Below are 9,170 nucleotides of genomic sequence, written 5' to 3'. Positions count from 1 at the left end.
TTTATTGGTAGATCGGACAAACGAACACAAGCTTTGCCCCTCCCACCTCAAACTTTATTGGTAGATCTGACAAACGAACACACAGCTTTACCCCTCCCACCTCTCCGCCCCGTAATGCGCATGCGTAGTTTACGGGGTTAACCCCCGGGAAAGGGATGAGATTCAGTCCACAGCGCTCGAAGAACAACGACGCATGCGCGGGTCTATTTCTTGCTCTGGGCTACTCTTGTGATAAGACGGAACCGTGGGCGTGTTTTTTCTGCTCCGTAGTCCGTGTCCCGCGACCCATTTAAATATTGAAGACTCAGAGTTGAGTACTGAGGCAATGTAAATTGCATTGTGATGCTGCAGAGGAAAAGATAATGAGGCTCCTGCTCTCCAGAAAGCTACACGCAGGAGGAATATGAGCTTTTCTTTGGCATATATTAATTGTTTTATAAGCGTTTAAGTTGTTTCTAGATAGAGAACAAATAAAATAATTTCAGATTATAAGGAGAGCCATAACTTGGAATGCCGGGTTGGGCCTTTTTAATTAGGGTAGTTAGAGAAAACTCAGGAATTAAGATGGTTAGAGAAATCTCAGATAGGGAAACAGTTTACCTGAGAGTTGTGGTAAGAGAAGGAGGTGGCAGAAAGGAGAGCCTGGATGAAAACATGGTGAGAGCACAGTAAAAGCAAACTCCCTGAAACAGGAAAGGACTTGGTGTGTTTCAAAAACAATATCCTGTGTGATTGAAAACTGAGGTTAAAGAAGGTAAGAGTGGGTCAGGTAATGATTAGGGTAAGGAATGTGGCTTTTATTCTAAGTGCTCTGGAGTCTCCTTGACTAGTTCCTTCTCCTCTTTCAAGCCTCTTCATTTTGAAGTGCCTTGGGGTCCTACCTCTTCTCTATCTAGGCCAGGGCCATAAGTGAAATTGTTCTACCTAATGGCTTTAAATAAAATCTGCACATTGACGCCTCTCAAATTATAGCCCCAACACAGACTATTAACCATAGACTCACATGTATTCAACTGCCTACTTAACATCTCAACATTAATATGTCCAAAAACAAGCTCCCCCGGTTAGCTCATCAAAACCTGTTCCTTTTGCACTCCTCCAGCCCAGCAAATACCAATTCTACCTGTCCAGGTGCTCAGACCCAAAACCTTGGAGTTGTTCTTGACTTTTTCTCTTATACCCTCATTGAATTGAACAAATCCTTTGGTTATAACCTTTAAAGTATATCCAGATCCAGTCAGTTCCAACCACCTCCAAAGTTAATTCCTAGTCCAAACTGTCCCAGTAGAGCCCAAGCTCTACATCAATCAGGCATCCCTGATTCGACTTCCCCGTGCAGTGGGACACTCTTGCTTATTAGCAGAGCTGGCAGCCTCTTCGAGACTACTCTTGAGGCGGCTATGAGGATGCTACTGTTAAGTCCACCAGAGGAAAGACACAACCGACACTCAAATTAGTTGCAATAATCATACAGGCAATTTATTACTCACAAATCCTTCTGGTGTGCCTGGGTACAGCTTAAGGGGGCTCCTCAGCTTTAGTACCGTTTCTGGCCAATGCCTTCTAACAGGTGTCAATCTACAGGATTATCACCTTAAACCACCTTTTTGGGAATTCCTTGCAGGGAATTCCCTTTATGTCAATCTATTGAAATGTTTACATCATACCACTTTTTAAGATATTCTTTTTTTATATATTTTTAAATTTAATTTAATGCAGTGACATTGATAAATCAGGGTACATATGTTGAGAGAAAACATCTCCAGATTATTTTGACATTTGATTATGCTGTATACCCCTCACCCAAAGTCAAATTGTCTCCGTCACCTTCTATCTGGTTTTCTTTGTGCCCCTACCCTCCCCCACCCCCTCTCTCCTTCCTCACCCCATTCCCCCTCCTCCCACCCCTACACCCCCATTACCATCACATTCTTGTTCATGTCTCTGAGTCTCATTTTTATGTCCCATCTATGTATGGATTCATATAGTTCTTAGTTTTTTCTGATTTACTTATTTCACTCCATATAATGAATGTTATCAAGGTCCATCCATGTTACTGTAAACGATTCGATGTCATCATTTCTTATGGCTGAGTAGTATTCCATAGTATATATGTACCAAAGCTTTTTAATCCACTTGTCCTCTGACAGACACTTGGGCTGTTTCCAGATCTTCGCTATTGTGAACAATGTTGCCACAAACATGGGAGTGCATTTCTCCTTTTGGAGCCGTTCTATGGTGTTCTTGGGGTATATTCCTAAAAGTGGGATAGCTGGGTCAAAAGGCAGTTTGATTTTCAATTTTTTGAGGAATCTCCATACTGTTTTCCACAGTGGCTGCACCAGTCTGCATTAACACCAAGCCACTTCTTATCTAGGTGTGACTTCACACACATACTTACTGGGCCCTGCTTAAAAGTCAGAGTCTGTTTATCACATTACAGAGTTATGGCACCAAGTCACTTCTTATCTATGTATAACTTCACACACATACTAACTGGGCCCTGCTTGAAAGTCAGAGTCTGTTTATCACAGTACAGAGTTATGGCCCTAAGCCACTATATTAATTCCTATCCAAATGGCCTAACTTTAATTTTTATAATTATTTTTAATATCATTTTAATTACTTTTATATATCTTCCATATTTTTATATTTCTATATATTTAATTACTATAACCTTATATTACTACAACATTCACCATCATTATCTTTTGCTTTGATTTTTGGAATGGTCTATTCACTAATCACCTTGCTTTCTCTTTTTCCCTCCTGCGGCTTCTTCTCCATACAGCAGCCAGAGTGACTTTTAAAGGTTATGCTCAAAATCCTCCAAGCCTTGTTATCTCACTCAGAGTAAAAAATATATCTAATGATGGTAAGGTGACCAACTTTTTTACAATGAAAAGGAGGACACAAATAAATTAAAGAAAACAATATCGTAAATACAAGAAACATTTTATTCATTGCAACAATAATACACTATAATATGTTAAATGTATAATAAAAACATAATATTTTATATTGTAATTATGCTTACATGCCTATTATTTTTTAATAATTATAAGAAATTCATTGAATGAATATTTTTTGTCAATGTATCATCTTGTAACAATATATTAGACATATCTGAACAAGAAATATCCTTCATATTGAGTTTTATGGCAAGTGCTGCAGCTAGAATATCGACATTCAATCTCGATTTCTCACTTGTCCAAAAATCATTAGCAATTGAAAAAACTCTTTCAACTGCTGCATTAGTTGAAAGAGCAGCACAATGTAAATTGAACAAAAATAAAGAACTCTTCACATAGAATATGTTCATTTTTGAAATGGCTGAATATTTCCATTCATCTTTTATCAATTTTGATGTGTTCATTTTCCTATCGTATTAATTTTTCAGAATTTATATGTATTTGAAAATTATTAGATAATGAATTAATAAAACATGAATTATGCTTACCTGTCTATGATCGAATATTCACTGAGAAAGAAATAATCGTGAGTCTACAATGTCGTAGTATGTGCCGTATTGTTTCAGTAAGAAGTAAGCAAAGCCATTTGCGCACTCGGTATATCACACACTCTCTTAAGCAGGGGTCCCCAAACTACGGCCCACGGGCCACATGCGGCCCCCTGAGGCCATTTATCCGGCCCTCGCAGCACTTCTGGAAGGGGCATCTCTTTCATTGGTGGTCAGTGAGAGGAGCATAGTTCCCATTGAAATACTGGTCAGTTTGTTGATTTAAATTTACTTGTTCTTTATTTTAAATATTGTATTTGTTCCCGTTTTGTTTTTTACTTTAAAATAAGATAGGTGCAGTGTGCATGAGGATTGTTCATAGTTTTTTTTACAGTCCGGCCCTCCAACGATCTGAGGGACAGTGAACTGGCCCCCTGTGTAAAAAGTTTGGGGACCCCTGCTCTTAAGGATTCCCATGCAGAGTGCATGTGTCTCATAACTGTGTCTCAGAGCCACACTGTACTGACCCTTGATGAATCATCATGTCAAATACATATACGTCACATCACACGCAATGGATCAACTCTGCATCGATCAAATATGGACATTTACAGATTAGTCTTCCAATATCAAAAAGGAGGACATGTAGGAGGACACTTTTCAAGGAAGGACAGAACGTATAAAGGGAAGGACTGTCTTCCCTAAAGGAGGATGATTGGTCACCCAAGATGGACTAAAAAGCCCTAGTACACCTGGACTCATTACCTCTATAACTTCATTTTCTCCATCTCTTCCTTTTGCTCACTCTCCCCATGGTTTACCCATTTATCAGCTGATAAACATTTGGGTTGTTTCTACCTTTTGGCTATTCTGAATAATACTGAAGTAAACATTCAAGTACACATTTTCATGTGGACATATGTTTTTAATTCTCTTGGGTACATACCCAGACATGAAATTGCTGGGTTATATAGTAACTCTGTTTAATTGCTAGAGGAACTGCCAGACTGTAAGTTTGCAAGATGTTACCACTGGGGAAAAGGATCTCCTGGTATTGTTTCTTACAATTGTATGTGAATATACTATCTCAGAATACATTTTTAATTTTAAAAATGATTCCTAGAATTTGGACTTAAGAAAGTGGATACCTACTGCCTGACCTGTGTTGGCGCAGTGGGTAAAACATCAACCTGAAATGCTGAGGTCGCCAATTCAAAATCCTGGGCTTGCCCAATCAAGGCACACAGGAGAAACAACTACTACGACTTGATGCTTCCTGCTCCTCCTCTCCCCACTTTATCTCTCCCTCACAAAATCAATAAATAAAATCTTAAAAAAAGAAAAAAATGTATGCCTACTGGTGACTACACTATGGGGGTAGAATGGCAAAGGAATATGTTTGGATGCCAATATGGGGAATTCTATTTGAGACAGAGTTAGATCCTTGTTAGATATATAAGAGGCAGTGATGTTTAGTATGCAAGTGGAAATGCTAGTCTAGATCAGTTGATGTAGTTTTTACCCACCGTGCACGTAACCTTAAACTAGATGTTTTCAAGGACTTGGAAGTATGATATGACCCTGCCATTGTACCATTTACACTACTGTTGGGAAAGCAAGGCAGAGTTCCCATGAAGCAAGGAATACATGATCGTGTAGGCTGCTAAACTGTGGTGGTGGTGGGGTAGTCTTTGTAGCCTCTAAGGACTGAGAAACGACAATTTAATCTGAATTTTCCCGGAATTCCAGAGACTGAAGTTGTAATCAAATATAGACAGGAAAAGAGGCAGCTAAAGGAATAGCAAGAACTTAGGTTTCCCATAAAAGTGAGCTATGACTGAGGAAGGAAAGAAGCAGGTGACAGTATGGAAACTCGCCAAAAGGAAACAGAGAACATCTTTGAAAAGCAGAGGGAAATAAGATGTATTTTAATTTGACAACTATTTTAAACTTTTATCATATGAAAAATACTAATATAGGTATTAATGGGAATATATAATCAGTCAGAGCTTGTCCCTGGCCACAGAACCTTTCTATGACAATTATTCATTCAATGTAAATTGAATTCTTCATCATGTGCTAGGCAGTGGTCTAGGTCCGGGGAATTCACCAGTGAAGAAGGCAAACCATCTCTACAGAAGCTTATATTCAAGTGGAAGGAGACAGATAAAAATACAACAATAAATATATACTTTGTTATGTGGTGATAACTGCTATGAAGAACAATATACAAAGTAAAAGTTAGAGAATGATAGGGAAAGATTATTACTTTATATAAAGTGGTCAGGGAAGGCCACTCTGATAAGGTAGAATTTGAAAAGAGACCTAAAAAAAATGAGGTAGCTTGTTGCTTTCTAGAGGAGGAATATTCCAGGTGAAGGAACATTAAGTATGAAGGTGCCAAAGCAAAGTGTGTTTGGTATCCTTGAGGAATAGCAAGGAGTCTACAAATTCAAGAACCCAGTGAGCAAGAGGAAGTAGGGTAGAAGATGAGTTCAGAGAGGGAATCATGGCCCAGATTCAGTGTCAGATAATTTTGATCCTTCCAAGTTTCACATTCCAGAAGGTGATAGATTGCTCCTGGTTTCATTGATTCAATCAGTCAGTTCTGAGAATAATCAGTTCAGTGTGTTGAGTCTCATTTGAGGAGGCAGTGCTGCACATGGGTCTCCTACATGGCCCCCCTAGTGAGGACTATACTGCAATCAGGTTGTTAATAAGGGGTATGTCTAGGAAAAGAGAAGGAAAAAGAGTGAATGATCAGAGCAAATAATAAACCAGTTTCTGATTCTGTAAGTCTGTCAGTTGAGAAGATTTCTGGATATAAGACTCCAGAAAAGTTTCTTTTGCTGGAACGAAGGCAGTCAGTGACTATCTGACAGGTCCTTTCTTGTTTGCTGTTTGAATGTCTCTTATGATGTCATTGGGTGCTCCAGTGAATTCTGCATGGCTTAACACTGCATCAGTCACCGAGATGGTTTAAGTATGAGCTGTTGCGATTTTTCTGAAGTTTATATTATGTTCTTCAGCTGCAATTTACAATTGCAAAGTTCAAAAATGTTTTAGTTCTTAATAATTCCAAGTCAAAGGATGTTTTTTATAGGCCATGGTAAGGACTTTGGGTTATATTCTGAATGAAGTGGGAACCTATTGGGCAGTTTTGAGCAGAGAAGTCACATAATCAAAGTTATGTTTTAAAAAGACCACTTTGAGTGATTAAGGGATGAGGGACAAGCATTACCAGAGATATCAGTTAATAGACTATTGAGATAATTCAGGCAAGGGTGATAGTGACTCAGACCAGAGCAGTAGTAGTGAAAGAGTTTTGGACAGCAGTGAAATTCTGAATATATTTTGAATTCAGAGCTAGAAAAATTTGCTAATGGATTAGATGAGAAAAAGAAGAGTCAAAGATGATTCTAAGGTGTAGAAGAATTGAGAGGCCATTTGATAAGATGAAGAGGGGGGTAGATGCATGTGTTAGAGAGGAGAGAAATCAAGAGTTTCGTTTTGGACATGTATTTAGGATGCCTATGGGAAATCTAAGTGGAGATATTGATTGCATATGAATCTGGAATTCAAGATAAAGGTAAGAACTGGAGATAGGAAACTAGATCATGTCAATGTATTAATGAAATTTAGGCCCATAGGACTAGACAAGTTTAGAGTGTGAATGTGTTGGGAAAAGAGAGGAGCAGGGCTAAATTTTAGGCACTTCAATTTGTAGAGGTTGGGATAGTTCAGACCAAGGAAGGAAGCTAGAGAAGGACTGGCCAGTTGATGGAGGAGAGGAGGGGCAAGAGAAAGTGGTATCCTGGATTCCAAAGGAGAAGCGTGGTCCAAACATCAAAAAGCAATGAACTATGTCAGATGGGGTAGCTCAAGGTGATGACAGTACTGTTGCCTCTCGACTTTGAAAAGATGCAGGTTACTGATGATTTTGTTAAGAACAGTTTAAATGAGTGGTAGATGAAAGTCTGGAGTGAGCTTAAAAGAGGGGAGGAAAGGAAGTGAAACAACATATATAAACAGATCTTTTGAGGAATTTTACAAGAAAGGGAGGCAGTGAAATGTAATCATAGATATGGGGTCTCATCTCTATTGTATGTATGGTAATAGACATGATAAAAAAGTTGTTAAAATAACTGTAATAAAAAGATAGAATATTAGATAGATAAGGGATATGAAAAGAACATGGAGTTCTAATCAGACTGGCCTCAAACAGAGGTTGATTTTCACTGGAGGCAGAGAAAAATGGAGGAATCTTTGTAGAGGGGATGTTTTTTGTACTGGGACTGCTGACTCTTACAACAGATATGGAAGAGGATAGGTCAGGTGGTTCAGGAACCATTTGAACACTGTAGAGACGCAAAACTAGGAAAATTTAAGAAATTTTTGAGAAAGCCAACATGGGAAGTTAGCTGAAGATTGAAGAATATCAAGGAGGATAGACCAGGAAAGAAAGACCAGTGTCAAATAATAGAATGCCTATGCGAAGAATCTGACACTTACCTGAGATCGTGAGGAGCCTTAAAGTGTCTGTGAATATGAGAGCAAATAATTCAAGCTATGTTTCAGGAAGGTAGGTCCAATACTTGCCTGGACAGTGTATTGTATAGATGAAATTCAGCCAGGCTGTGGAAGGTCTTCAAAACCAGACTGGAAAACTTGGATTTGATCAGATAGGCAATGGAAGCCTCGCATTAAATTCTTAAAAAGAAAAAGACATGAAGACAGTGGTGTTTTGTGTTTTAAAATTAAACTAGAAGTGATTTACAAGATGGTTTAAAGTGGTGACAGATTGGAAACTCTGCTGATTTGCCTGGCTTTTTCTCTGGAATTTTCCTTGCTGGTTTGTGAAAATATCTTGTTTCTTTTTATAAGAGAGATTTAGCCTGCATGTGGAAAATTTGACTCTTTGCTTTAGTCTCTTCCTAGTGTTTTAGTTTAAAAGAGAGATTACATTGGAAGGACAGGCAAGGGTTCACCTGGTAGTATCACTGTGGTATCAGGTGAGGACTTTGATTCTCATACATTCATTGAGTATTATTATATGCTGTCCATTTGCTGACCACTATCTCAGGTTCTGGGGAAATAAATAAGGAAATTAATTGCAGCCCACAGGGAGTATACAGTTCAGTGGGGGGTGGCAAGCATGTAAAAAGTAAAATAATCAGTGCCTCTCACCTTTTTGGCGAAGATTGAGTAGTCATCTGTTCTTATCAGTTTAACACCTGATACATCCTCTACCTGAGAACCATGTAGTAAAAGGATTTTTGGAGCAGGGAGATGGATTAGGAGCTTGTCCCGTCCATGCGGCATCAACCCAGTATTGTGGTACCTCCAGAAACGGTTCACCGCCTTGGGGACAAAACCAGTAGTACAAAGAGGATCCCGTGAGCTAGATAACTTGTGCCCAGTCCTTTGAAACCATTTCACCTCATGGAGTGAGTGATGCATGCTGAAGGTCAAGCAGTTTGCAGTGGTTCCAACCGCAGGGCCAGGGCTGAAAGTGAAGTAGCCAGACTCAATAGTCCCTGGGATGAGTGAGCAGATGAGGCATCCCTTCTGCACTGCCACCATGAGTCTGCTGACCTGTGTGCAGCCACCGGGACCAATCTCATCACACCCTATCCCAGGTAATGCCAGTCTTCTTTACTTTGTTCTCCCCTTGAAGTTGACCCAAACAGATAGTTAAAAAAAAAAAAAG

The 9,170-nt window shown here is 39.1% G+C and overlaps 1 non-coding gene across 1 annotated transcript; it reads left to right on the top strand.

Annotated features, from left to right (window-relative positions):
• Window positions 1-8,635: 8,635 nt before the first annotated feature.
• On the top strand, window positions 8,636-8,823 carry LOC136332522 (U2 spliceosomal RNA). Its single transcript, XR_010730760.1, has one exon. It is a non-coding gene; the product is annotated as a U2 spliceosomal RNA (small nuclear RNA).
• Window positions 8,824-9,170: the final 347 nt, after the last annotated feature.

This window comes from Saccopteryx bilineata, chromosome 3 (genome assembly GCF_036850765.1).
Source record: "Saccopteryx bilineata isolate mSacBil1 chromosome 3, mSacBil1_pri_phased_curated, whole genome shotgun sequence".
Lineage (NCBI taxonomy): Eukaryota > Metazoa > Chordata > Mammalia > Chiroptera > Emballonuridae > Saccopteryx > Saccopteryx bilineata.
The sequence above is the reverse complement of the archived record's forward strand: the minus strand, read 5'-3'. Positions and strand labels throughout refer to the sequence as shown.